Below are 14,284 nucleotides of genomic sequence, written 5' to 3'. Positions count from 1 at the left end.
ACAAACGCCTTCAATGCGCTTGGGAGACACTGCAGCTGAATGTTACCAACTGGAGTCACATGGGAGGGTGAAAGACTCCACCTGGCCATAAACATCGTGGCTTAATGTGGCCAGAAAGGGCTCCTTTGCAAAGAGAGCTGTAGGAGTGAAGAGAACAGGAATCTCTACGTTCAGCTCCCTGCACGCACTTGGCAGTCTCTAAGTGTTCAAAACATTCCAACACCCCTCTTTCTGTTTTTGCTTTATTATATGCCTTACATTTACTTTTATTGTTCTTATATTTTAGAAATATTTTTAAAAGTTAGAAACTCAGGTTTTTGTTTTTATAGCCTATCCCACATTCGTGTAATTTTCTGTAGATGTTGTTCTTATTTGGAGGTAATTTTTGTTTTTCCTAATTTCTTTCTTCCTCCCATTCTTCTTTCCCTTTCTGACTTCCAGTTCTTGTTTTCTAGATTTACTGTATTTGAGTAGTATTTAGATCTTATCAATTTGACAATTGTAACTAAACATGAACAGAACATTGGTGTTCTTAACTCTTAAGCAAACACGCACACAAAGGGCCAGATTACTTCTAACACATGTATGCATGACTTCTATATCCATATTCATCTTTACATAGTCGATCCAAACTAAAATCAAAAAGGAATTCAGAGATATATCAGATGAGCTTGACAAACATTTACAAAACATTTCATATAGCAGCTATAAAATACACACTCTCCTCTGCAAACTAAGGGCTCTGAAACAACATAGGCTACAGACCACATTTTAAACATTAAAAACTTGAATAATGTCTTTATCTTATCAGATTATAGTGTACCAAAACTGGAAAGCAATGGATAGATAAACCGTAGGCCTCAGACAGATGCTGAAAGACTAAAGACACCTGATGGAGTAGTGAGTCATTGTAGAAAAGGGAAAAAAAATTCTAAGAGTGAAATAAAGATTAAAGCACAACTTACCAGAGTTTCTGAGCTGTAACTGAGGTTGTAATAACAGGTAATTTTATAGCTAAAAATGCTTACATTAAAAATTAGGAGACATCTAAAATTATTCCTGCACATGTTGCTTTAACAGTGTGGGTCACAAAACATAGCAAAGAGCATTAAGAAGGTAGAAATCATAGGTAAATATCCCATGGTGCTTCTCTAGAGAAAATGGTGAAAAATATTGAAACCAACCAGCATGCCAAGTACAACTTACTCTTTCTTGACCAAAACCAAAATGAAAAGACAGGTGGCCACAGGACACTATGGTTCCTTCATGTAAACAGTTGCTGTTGGGCCCTGGACCTATGTCACCACCTATGGTGCCACAGTCAAACTGGCCATCAGGAAACTGTTTAAGACATCCTGCAATAAAAGGACTAATGTATGACAAAATAAAGTCAGATCTAAAATACATAACTTAATGGTACAGGAATGTAAATTATACTAGTCACCATGGAGATCATCATAAAACTTCCTCTAACCCAAAACAGAATCACATATGGCCCAGCTCTACCGCACTGGGTATGAACCTGAAGAATTCACACAGCCTGCGGTTGAGGTACCTACACAAACGCGTTGACTTAGGTACGATTGACACTAGTCAAGTGTTGGGCGCTGGTTCTAATGCTTGATCTTAATTCCCCTGCCAAAAGCCTTGTTTCCACACGCTGAGGATTCCAGCTCCCAGCTGGCTTTGGTTGGTAATAAAGAATTGTTACATAGTCAATTGTTGGTCAAGGAGACCAAGGTGAAATTTTTAGATTGTGTGAGCAAAGGACTAAGAGGAAAGAAGAACAGACAGAATCGCTATGACAGAGGAACAGAGAGATCAGACTTAAGGTAAGAATCAAGGTAAACGACCACAGGGGCCACTCCCTCATTTGGTCCGGGGCAGCAAAGTTAAATATAGATCTAGAAATTGTAAACTAGGGATTCCCAGAGGGCAGTGTGTGCCAGCCACAGGGAGGTTCAGGAAGTGCCCAACCATTGAGCTACATAGGCATATTAAAAATTAAACTGACCCGTGTGTCTTTCATTCACGATTCCAGAGAGCTCCGGCTGGTGGCTAGAAGCTCGATCACTGGACAGGAGCTCTAAGACTATTAACTATTCACCGCTACGGTCAAGTCATGGAATCATACTCATTGCTTGTCAAAAATGATTTTATATATAAGTATACTATATATAGTACTATATTACTATATAGTATATAATATGAACAATTATATATTATATATTATGTAGTATTACATCATATGTTATATTAGATATTATATTATGTATTGTGTATTGTGCATATGTATTTTGTATTATGCATTACTCATTAACATTATATATTATATATAATAATTATAATATAGTATAAGATATTATATAATATATAACATATATTATTTTACTTAAATTTTTTTTACTATATACTTTTATAATTATGAGTTGCTACTACTTTTTTTCTCCATCTTTATTAACTTGGGTATTTCTTATTTATATTTCAATTGTTATTCCCTTTCTTGGTTTCCCAGTCAGCCTCCCCCTCACCCCTCCCCCTCTTCTTCTATATGGGTGTTCCTCTCCCCATCCTCCGGCCATTACCGCCCTCCCCTCAACAATCACATTCACTGGGGGTTCAGTCTTGGCAGGACCAAGGGCTTCCCCTTCCACTGGTGATCTTACTAGGCTATTCATTGCTACCTATGAGGTTAGACTTCAGGGTCAGTCCATGTATAGTCTTTGGGTAGTGGCTTAGTCCCTGGAAGCTCTGGTTGCTTGGCATTGTTGTTCATATGGGGTCTCGAGCCCCTTCAAGTTCTTTTAGTCCTTTCTCTGATTCCTTCAACGGAGGTCCGATTATCAGTTCAGTAGTTTGCTGCTGGCATTCGCCTATGTATTTGCTATATTCTGGCTGTGTCTCTCAGGAGAGATCTACATCCAGATCCTGTCAGCCTGCACTTCTTTGTTTCATCCATCTTATCTAGTTTGGTGGCTGTATATGTATTGGCCACATGTGGGGCAGGCTCTGAATGGGTGTTCCTTCTGCCTCTGTTCTAAACTTTGCCTCCCTATTCTTTCCCAAGGGTATTCTTGTTCCCCTTTTGAAGAAGGAGTGAAGCATTCGCATTTTGGTCATCCTTCTTGAGTTTCATGTGTTCTGTGCATCTAGGGTAATTTGAGCATTTGGGCTAATATCCACTTATCAATGAGTGAACATACCATGTGTGTTCTTTTGTGACTGGGTTACCTCACTCAGGATGATATTTTCTAGCTTCACCCATTTGCCTATGAAATTCATGAAGTCATTGTTTTTAATAGCTAAGTAGTACTCCATTGTGCAAATTTACCACATTTTCTGTATCCATTCCTCTGTTGACAGACATTTGGGTTATTTCCAGCTTCTGGCTATTATAAATAAGGCTGCTATAAACATAGTGAAGCCTGTGTCCTTGTTATATGTTGGAGCATCTTTTCCATGTATGCCCAGGACTGGTATAGCTGGGTCCTCAGGTAGTGCAGTGTCCAATTTTCTGAGGACTGATTTTCAGACTGATTTCCAGAATGGTTGTACCAGTTTGCAATCCCACCAACCATGGAGCGGTGTTCCTCTTTCTCCACATCCTCGTCAGCATCTACTGTCACCTGAGTGACAGTAGGTTACTTTATATATAAAATACTATATACATACAATACAATATGTATTACATATATACTGCAATATAATTCAGCCATTAAAAAGATACATGCCTTATGCTGGAAAATGTTAGACCTACAAATAAACATTCCAAATAAAATAAATGATTCTCCAAAGAACAAGTATTCCATTTTCTCTCATGTAGGAAACATTTTAAATGACTTGAAAATGAAAAATATGATTTAAGAACTAAGAAAGATAAGTGTAGGGAAGAGGAGGAAGTATGGGAGGCCATTGGGGGTAGAGTTAACTCAATCAAAAAAATATCTTGCCTGTGTGTGTGTGTGTGTGTGTGTGTGTGTGCGCGCGCGCGTGCGTGTGTATGAAAATGCCATAATGAAACCCATTATTCACATCATAGCTACTAACTACTCACAATAGCCTTAAATTATGGAGTTCCGGAATTAGTGTATCTTCAACATAATAGAGTTTATAGAAAGATCATGAGAGAGTACTAAGAGGGCCATGAACAATATTTTTATAGAGTATCAGCGGCCAACATTATGGCTCAGCAGGTAAGGTACTTATTTGCTGTAAAGTCTGATGACTTCACTTTACTCCCATGGACTCTTATGATGGAAGGGGAGAACCAACTCTCTGGAGTTGTCCATTGGCCCTCACAACTGATTACATTGGGTCTGAATATCTATAACAGTACCTCTTTTCAAGCCAGACCAAGTTTTAAATCTTCAGCAATAAACATGAAAACCACAGAAAACTGAGGCTGAAAGCTGCCACAGTTAAACCCTTGTCAGCTCTCTCCCAGGGACTCTGAGATGGATGGACACTGGTCCTCTGCAAGTGTCGGCTGAGGCCAGTCTTCTCCATCCCCACAGCGGACAAGGCACATCAACGATGCTGTCCGCCATTAGTTTCCTTCCTCTTCCCAGAAGAAAGAGTGAGCAGGTCATCAGCCACTTCTTTAGTTCTTTCTTGTTTTTGAATGTGTTTGGCTTATAAGGGCAATCCAAAAACTGTTAATAACTTCATGAATTTACATTTTATCCAACCTTCCAAAGAAATGTCTGCTCATGTGTGTTGGGCAGATGATGCTTTGAGGTTTTAAGGAAGGGTGATGTCCAGAACCTCTCTCCCTGTCCATATCCTACACAAGACTCTCAGGAGTTGTTCCTTCTCTTCTTGCTCTCCAGCGCACATCACTCAATACAGGTGACCGTGAGCTTCTCTTTTCCATGGGCTCACAGTGACCCAACTCACTTCCTTCAACTCCCAATGTGTGATAGGCAGCTGCTTTATCAAGTCCTTAGATATTTGCCCATAATTTCATATCTTAGTCTTGACTTCTCACCATATAGGAATATACATGTCTTTTCCAGATGACGAACTATTATAAATATGAATTTTAAGCCACAGACTGAATAATAAAAAATTTAACAAATAATTGAATGAATTTTACCATGTTTACTCCTTATTACAGAACATAGTCTGTCTCTAAAAAGAGCCAAACCAAATTAATAAAAAAGGTGATGACGGTTTCACAATAAAATAACAGTCATGTTGAGACATTTAAGGGATGTACCTATGTTCATTCCTCCTGAGCAGGGTTGAAACATCATTAGATCAGTGTAATATAGGATCCAAGTTAGCAGTAAGGCATTAATGTGAAAAAGTTTTTAAATAAGCTACTAGGCACTGGGAAATTTTGACTCATTAAATAATAGCTATTCATTATGGGTGCCCTGGGTTTATTGAGTGAAACACCATGCTAGCTAGTTTCATGTCAACTTGACACATGCTATAGTTATTTGGGAAGAGGGATCCTCTTTTGAGAAAATGTGTCTCCCAGATTAACTGTGGGCAAACTTGTTGTTCACTTTCTTGATTAATTGATGTGGGAGGACACATCACTTTATGGATGGCGTCACCCCTTGGCTGGTGGTCCTGGGTGCAGCCTGAGCGAGGCAGGAAAGCAGGAAAACAGCAGTTCTCCATGCCCCACCCCTGCATCAATCCTTACTTCTATATTTTTGCTTTGCGTTCCTTCCCTGACTTGCCTGGATGATGTACTGACTAAAAATTGTAAGATGAAATAAACCTCCTCCCCACCCCCAAGAAAACGCGTTTTAGAAGCTACTTTTTTTGTTAATTGTACTTTTCATTTTCTCTCAGGGTAGAATAAGAAAGTGGTAACGCAATGTTGTAGATTTTGAGACCCATACAAGTGTCACAAATGATCATCTTATCAAAGACAGGGGAGAGTCATCTCTCCCCACAATGCACTCTCTACCCTGGCTCCAGTCACCTCTTCATGTACTGATCTAATTTCCCCCATGTCTCTTTCTGACACTCTACTTCCCATTCCTTCCTTCCCCTACTCCTTCTTGCCCCCTTATTAGCTACCTAACTTCTGTGGATATTCTAACTGCAGCACACACATCTAAAGAAAATAATTAACCTCTACCTACAAAAGGAAGCATGAAGTGCTTTGTTCTGCGTCTGCTACCTCTCACTCCGGATGATCCTTTCTAGTTACATCCATTTTCCTATAGATTTCTTCATTTTATTTTTCTTAAGAGCTGAATAACTTTTCATTATCTAAATGTATCACATTTTCATTATCCATTCATCAGTTGAGGAGCGAGCTCCTAAGCTGTTTTCAAATTTTGGCTCTTATGAATAGTACAGCAATGAATATTGATAGGCAAACTCCTGTGTAGTAAGATAAAGAGTCCTTTTGGTGTCCGTTTAAAAGGGACATTGCTAAATCTTGTGATAGACCTATTTTCAGCTCTTGGAGACACATCCACAGTTATTGCCACAGTGGGTGTACCAGTTTGCAACCTACCAGCAGCGAATCTGTAGCCACTTTTCCTGAGTCCTTGCAGGCACCTGTTTTGTTTGTTTTGTAACCTTGGCCATTTTGACTGGGCTAAGATGACTTTGCTTTCCTCTCACATCTAAGAATAGACTAGAAGAAAACCTAGCATAATGCCCTACTAAATGAATGTGGCCGTAAAATGACTCTTAATGAAATATTGCTATACCTCCAGCTTACTGCACTACTCCGGTCTCATCGGAGAACTTCTCCTTGCAGTAGATGGTAGTTAACAGAGATCTCTGCAACCAGACAGTGTGTAGAGGGAGAAATTTGAAGTACCCTGCCCTAAGTGAGACATGTTACGTGTTTACCGTACCCCTCCCCTCAAGGCTCATAGATCTTCACTGTAGAGGAGGCAGAGAGAACGTGAGAGCCTGAGGCAGAGGACACTATCCAGGAAACAGCATTTTCCAGACGTAATGGGACTGATGAGCATATGAACACACAACCCTTGACAGCAGGCATATGACCCAAAGGAGTTCAAGTCAGATGAAATCGCCTCACAAAAAACAGAAGGGGACACTAAGTACTATCTTTAGTGAAGAAGCTCTCTGCTACTGATACCTGCAAGAGAGATAAATATCAGTGGTCTTTAGTGGAGTTGGCACCACGTCAACCACACCTCAGGGCAGACTTCATGTTTAAGAGTCATCTGCCAACAAAAATCTCTCTCTCTCTCTCTCTCTCTCTCTCTCTCTCTCTCTCTCTCTCTGTGTGTGTGTGTGTGTGTGTGTGTGTGTGTGTGTGTGTGTGCATGTGAATTGTTTTGTCTTCATAATGGGAAAGCATATGGGTAAAGACAAGGATCAAGGAGTTGGAAGAAAAGAAAGAATATGATCAAAATATATTGTGTGAAATTCTCAAAAATAAGTAAAAACGTGGAAAAAAAAGGAACGGGAATAGGCTGGAGAGAGGAGGGTCATATTTGCTGTGAAAAGCAGACCGGGCATTAGGGCAGCAGCTGTTTGTCGTCTTACTTTTGGTATATGACTTACCGTTCCTGAGCTGAGTGGAGAGCACTCCACCCTCCCAGCTATCATGTACATGGAAAACAGCAGGCTGTCTGTGTAAGAGGTTAGACTACTGTGGATTGTGGAATTCAGCATCCATTAAACTTTGGTCCCCCAAGAAGTTTCTGTTTCTGTTAAGAATCTCAATTTGGCAAAATTTTATTCTTTGTACCTATAACTACGTGAAGCTTGTTTACTTATGTGAAGCAGTGTAGATACTAATCAAGTAAGAGTTCACGAACAGCAGAGCTAAATTTTGTTTTATGGAAACATCTGACACTTGAATGCCAGTTTATCCTTGGTCTCTACTCATATGAAAGACTGCACAAAGTCCTAATACATTTTAGTGTCACTGTGATCTATTTTAAATTTTATTTATTCAGTCAGCTATAAAAATAACTTATCTGTGTCTGGCATGACACAGATATAAAAATAAAGAGACTCATGAGTATAGTGTTAGATATAAAAATATCTGGCAGTAGAATTAACGGGAATGTAGTATATATACCTATTATTTTCTTTTTAACAATAAACTCTTTGTGCATGAGGGTACCCTGTAAAGACAATGTATATATTCTTCTTAATCATATGAGAGAGAAAAAACAAGAGAAATAATAAAGAACAATTCAAAAAGGGAAAAATTGATGAGTTTTGACAGAGGTGAGGATAATTTTATAAAGCAAATGATATATTTCCAGATAAGGTGCTTGCAGGCAATCTGCAAAGCTAACTAGAGTTTTTTCTACTTTCACTACAGTATAGCAAGTGTTCCATCAAAATTTCTGCAACACTTTTAGAGTTGTTTTTCTTTATGCTGGGAAGCGAGCACATGTGTGAGTTGTATTGACTAGGACTTCTTCACGTGATGTGAAAACAACACCCAAGCTCTGTGAAATGGGATCGTTTCTTCCAGGCATTTACCTTCTCTGGAACTCAGTTTCCTCATATAAGCCATAATTATCTTATCAGATAATTATAATACATACACACACACACACACACACACACACACACACACACACTCACAATCTCTAAAGTACACAGATGTGACTTTGTGCTATTATTTAATTGGCTTTTCGCATAACCAAAGGTTTTATTTCTGATTCACTCAAAAAAGATTAGATCCATATGTATACACACCTACGCACACAGCTAAGCTGAGGACTGCAGAGAGGGTTTAAATTTAGTACAGAACAAAGCTCCTGACAGCAGAAGCTCCTGGTCTCTCTGTAATGAGGTAACAAAGCCCTCCAGATTTGGGGACACGCTGTCTAAGTGCACAGACGAAAACTAAAAGAGAACAGTGATAAGAAGAGAGAAGAGAAAGCTGTGTTCCTCTTAAAGAATATCAAGTTCCATTTTTAAGCTCTAGTGCTGGTAAACACATTACATACTGCCTCTATCAGCGTGGGCTGACATATGGAGAAAAGATAATCAAAAGCTTAATACAGTAGATGACTAAACGCAATGGAATTTCAGTAAAGGACCTGGGGGTTGGAGGAGACATACATAAGTCCATGAATAAAAATGTTCCACTGAAGACTGAGTGAATTCTTGACAGAGGGAAGAGAGAGGCACACGCAGGGCATGAGGTGAAGTTCTGCTTTGTTACCAAACTAAAAATGTATTCAAGATGAAGATGTAGTATAGTGGGAAGATGGATCATAAGTCTAAAGAGGATAGAAAGATATAATTTTGAACCAGGAATAAATTGTGCTGGGATATAGAATGACATCCCACATCCCTGGAGAAAGATTTTAGTCAGATAATTGTTATAATATCAACTCGACTAAATTTAAAAATATTATAGTCAAGTAAGTACAGAGGACACAGCATTACAGAATAGAACAGAAAGATCATACACTTCTGTGCAGTTTATTTCAACTAACAACATATCACTAATTACCTTTCCAATATTGGCAAAATTGTAAAGTATAGTGAAATGAGAAAGAAAGGACTAGGGGAGCAAATTTTCTAGATATCTTGTGCTAACTGCCACATCTTGGGGTTATGGCAATCCATGCTGATATTTGTCATTAACATTTGAACTGTACTTATAAGTCTTAAATCCTAGAGAGCTGGTAACTCATGAGCACATTTCTCTTTAGACGCATGAAAGAATTTTGTCTGGAGAAAGGTATTTGATTTGATTTCAAGAATATACCAGTTCATATCTACAATGTTAAATTTTGTATTTTTGGTGGTCTAAGTAGATGTACAATCTCTCTGTATTCCAGTATTTTACCAGCTCCCCATAGCTTCTTTGAGGTCTCCTTAATAAAGTTTGGGTATAAAAAGAAATCAATTTTCTTCACTGTCCAAGGGACGAGAAGGTTGAAATAAAGATACCAGCAGAGCTATGCACTCTTTCAAAGTCTGACAGTCAAATTCTCCTTTGCTTCTGGGAAAGAATCCATTCAGTGTTTCCATTAATGCCTGGCTTTCCTTAGCCTTATTTAGTGGTTATATCTCTCTAGTCTGCTCTGAACTATTAGATGGATTTTTTTCCCATTTCCGTGTCTTTGTGTGTCTTCACATGGGCTTCTAATAAGTACACTAACCATCACAACTCTCTCTCTCTCTCTCTCTCTCTCTCTCTCTCTCTCTCTCTCTCTCTCTCTCTCAGCATTTAATTAGGACTTTGCTTACATTTTCATAGGATTTGTGGTATGAAGTATGGTAGCAGGCAGGCCACGGGAGAGGTTAGCTGGGAGTCTGCATCTCAATCTACCAGCAGGAGAAGGAGAGGAGAGGGAGAGGAGAGGAAGGAGGGGAGAGGGAGAGGGAGAGGGAGAGAGGGAGGGGAGAGGGAGGGAGGGGAGAGGGAGGGAGGGAGGGAGAGGGAGGGAGGGGAGGGGGAGGGAGGAGGGAAAGAAAGGGAGGAGAAACAGAGAGAAATAGAGAAACACAGAAACAGAGATAGACACAAACAGAGAAGCAGGGGAAGGAGAACCTGACCTGTGTTTTTGAAACTTCAAAGCCTAACCCCCAATGACACAACTCCCCTAACAAGGCCATACCTCTTAATCCTTCCTAAACTATTCCACAAACTGTATACCAAATATGCAAATATATGAGGCAGTGGAGATCATTCTTATTCACATCATCACAGTCCCCTCCCCATAGTCATGTAACTATGTCATGATGCAAAGTACTTTCAGCCCAAGTTCAAAAGTCCCCATAGTTCTTTACAGTCACAGTACTGTTTAAAAGTCCTAAGGCCCTTCTGAGATTCATGAAAATTTCTTAACTAACTCACAGTAAAATCAAAATCAAACCATATGCTTCCAATATACAATGGCACAGGTCTTATACTTCCATTCTAAATGAGAGAAGAGGGGGACAATAATGAGGGGGTAATAGTGAGGACGTATTGGAGCAAAGCAAAACTGAAACCCAACATGGCACATTCCAATCCTGACTTAAATGGCTCTTTGGATTTCCTGTTCCTTCCAGCTTTATTAATTGTGACACAATTTTCTCTCTTGGGATGTTTCTACACCTCATATGCATCTATCCTTGGTAGGTATCATATTACTCTGGAATCCTCAACATCTTGGGGACCCCAACACAATACAAGAATCATCTTCACAGCTTCACACAATGGCACATCTAAGTCTCCATACAGGGACTCCTCGACCAAGTTCCTGGCATCCGTGGTTTTCCTTAACCCTGGGGAGAATTCCAGAGGTCCTTTACTCCAAAATACTTGACTTTGAAGTCACAATTATGTGACTAAACTTAAATTCTTCTGCTTGCTTAGGCTGAAACCTAGCCTTCTCCAGAAATTTCATTTTCCTAAGCTTTGTTTGAGTTGCAGATGGCATAGCCATCAATTTCTTATCTCTGAAACAGTGTCCAGAATGAGCTTTGCCTTTGCAAGAGTTGGAAGCTTGGCTGCTGTGTTGCCTAGGTCTGATAGCATCGCTCCCTTTATTCCATTTTGAATCAAGTCTTCATTTAAACATTATTTCTTCAAAGAAAGGAATTAGCTCCAACATATGTTTGTAGGTTCTCCTTTTTGCCTCAAACTGTACATTTTGTGTTTCTCTTTGTCTTGCTTGCTCTTTTTCATTATAGATCTGCAAAAGAATTTTCACTAATAACCACATGGAAGAGACATTAGGCTGTCTTGAAATCTCCTCTGTTGATGATATTAGTCCAAAATTCTTCAATTTAATCTCTAATAAAAATTTTAGATAAGGGCAGAAAGCAGTCACATTCATTGTCAAAATATCACAAGAGTGGTCTCTGCTATTCTTACTCCCTGAAAGCTCTTGGGCTGGGGTGTCACATTCCATGTGGTTCTCTACATTACTGTCTTCTAAGCTCCTTGTAGGACTGCCCATTTAGCCCTGTTTACAGAGTTCAACCACTCTTTTAGTCTAAAGTCCCAAAGTTGTTCGTATTCCTCCCCCAAACAGCATAATCAGGCCTGGTACAAAAAATTCTCAATCCCTAGTAGCAACTTTGGTCATCCCAATTCTCTTACATACGAATTGTTATAAAAATAAATATCAGGTTACATACTTCTAACATTTAATGGTACAGACTGAACACTATTACTCTAAAAAGAAAGAATCTGAGAAAAGCAAAAGATTATTAGGTCTAAGAAAAAACATAATCAAGCAAGGCAAATACCAAATCCTGCAGGTAGCTCTGTATGGAGCACCAAATCCTGCAGGTAGCTCTGTATGGAGCACATAACATAACCAACTGGACTCCTAAAGTCAACAATAGCCCAACTTGTTCATCTCTGAAGTCTGTTATACACACAGCTTCCTCTTAGGTGGAACCATTCCATAGCCATAACCGTCCTTGGTAGATGTCTCCTGGTCCTGCCATCTCCAATATTCTGGGTCCCACGGCAAATTAGGCCCTACTTTCACACTTTCACACAATGGGCTTTCAGGACTTCTTTGCAGGACCACCAATCTGGTCACACATTGCCTGTCCTTAGGCACTATGCAAGACTCCCTCAGTCTTGCATCCTTCACACCTATTAAATCAGTACCGCAAGGGCAATGGTGTCACCTTCTGTTGCTTTTCTAAGATGTAGCTCTGTCCACTTTGACCATAGCTGTGATGGTTTATATATGCTTGGCCTAGAGAATGGCACTATTGAAGGTGTAGCCTTGTTGGGATAGCTGTGACATTGTGAGTGTGGGCTTAAGACCCTCATCCTAGCTGCCTGGAAGTCAGTCTTCCGCTAGCAGCCTTTAGATAAAGATGTAGAACTCTCAGCTGTGCCTGCACCATGGCTGCCTAAATGCGCCCATGCTCCCACCTTGATGGTAATACACTGAAACTCTGAAGCTATAAGCCAGCCCTAATTAAAGGTTGTCCTTTATAAGACTTGCCTTGGTTATGGTGTCTGCTCATACAGTAAAACCCCAACTAAGACAACAGTCAAGGGGTTGGGGATTTAGCTCAGTGGTAGAGCTCTTGCCTAGCAAGCGCAAGGCCCTGGGTTCAGTTCCCAGCTCCGAAAAAAAGAAAAGGAAAAAAAAAGATAAAAAAGACAATAGCCATATCATCCTCTGTGTGGTGATCCTAGGGGAATATATACCTAAGTAGTGGCTTCCTAGAAGCAGAGACTGCCTCAGAATAGAATTTTTTCCCTTAAAATAAAACAAAACAAACAAAAAAATGAGGCTACCAAAGATGAATCCTCTAAGAGGTAGGGATTTGCTCTCAGGACATTTTTCCTGTTTTCCCAGTATATCACATGAGATTAAATTTGAATTAAGTTAGAGCACTTAGGTAGTATCCACTTGTAAACCATCAGTGTGAAGAGAAATAGCTCCATAAAGGATGTTGTCTGAGTACCATGTGAGGATAGGGAAAGCTCCTTGTTTTTATTTTTCTAACAGCAATAAACCTAAAATTGTAAGACCAAAGACTATTAAGATCATTTTTCTTCATTTTCAATATATATATATATATATATATATATATATATATATTCCATCCCAAGGCTATTAGAGTCATATCTCTTCATTTTCTGATATATTCAGAAAAGTAGCCAACTCACATACTCAAGCCAGTAAAAGATGGGGTGCATTGACTTTAAGAACAACCGTACTTGGCAATCCTTATTTCATCCCCCATGGACATGTATTTGAGTCTTTCTATATTAATATAGCCTGTATCACATCTTCTCCACTCAATTACTACTGACACTTCCCCAACAAGTTTAATTTCCAACTTATCCTTAAACCCAAAGAAAGGTATAGTTCCCAACCCTCATCAAGGATAGGGATTGGAGGCCGGAATCTGTGGATCAAACAGAGCTCCAACTGGATATCTCCCATTGCCAAATTAAGCTTCCAGTACTGGGAATGGGTTACATCTAACAGAGTTGTTATTCAAAGCAGTCCAGTGGGAATCCCTAAACAACCAAGACTGTTGCCACTCTTCATTCAGGACAGTAAGGCCTTACTACTGAAGACAGTATGTGCACAGCTCCTTCAACACAGAGAACACAAAATGGTCCTTACCTAAAGCCTTCATCCCTATGTAATAATGTTCATGATACTGGAAGATATTCAGCACATTCCCAAAAGAGAAAAGTAAACAGCAACCAATCTACAAAACCTTTTTATCTTCAATGGTCATCAGCCTGGTGTATTAGTGGTACCAATTTGTGGGAGTAACCAACTCAGATTTGATTTGAGTTAAAACCCATTCCATGAAATGGAACCCATGCCTAGCAGTGATTGAGCATGCCATAACCTGAGACTGGACAGTTTAGGGA

At 39.5% G+C, this 14,284-nt stretch overlaps 1 pseudogene; it reads right to left on the bottom strand.

Moving 5' to 3' along the window:
* The window catches only part of LOC116908239, a 67,740-nt pseudogene that overhangs the window by 23,688 nt on the left and 29,768 nt on the right, over positions 1 to 14,284 (bottom strand).

Source organism: Rattus rattus, chromosome 8 (genome assembly GCF_011064425.1).
Source record: "Rattus rattus isolate New Zealand chromosome 8, Rrattus_CSIRO_v1, whole genome shotgun sequence".
Taxonomy (NCBI): Eukaryota; Metazoa; Chordata; class Mammalia; order Rodentia; family Muridae; genus Rattus; species Rattus rattus.
This window is presented reverse-complemented; position numbering and strand designations above follow the sequence as displayed.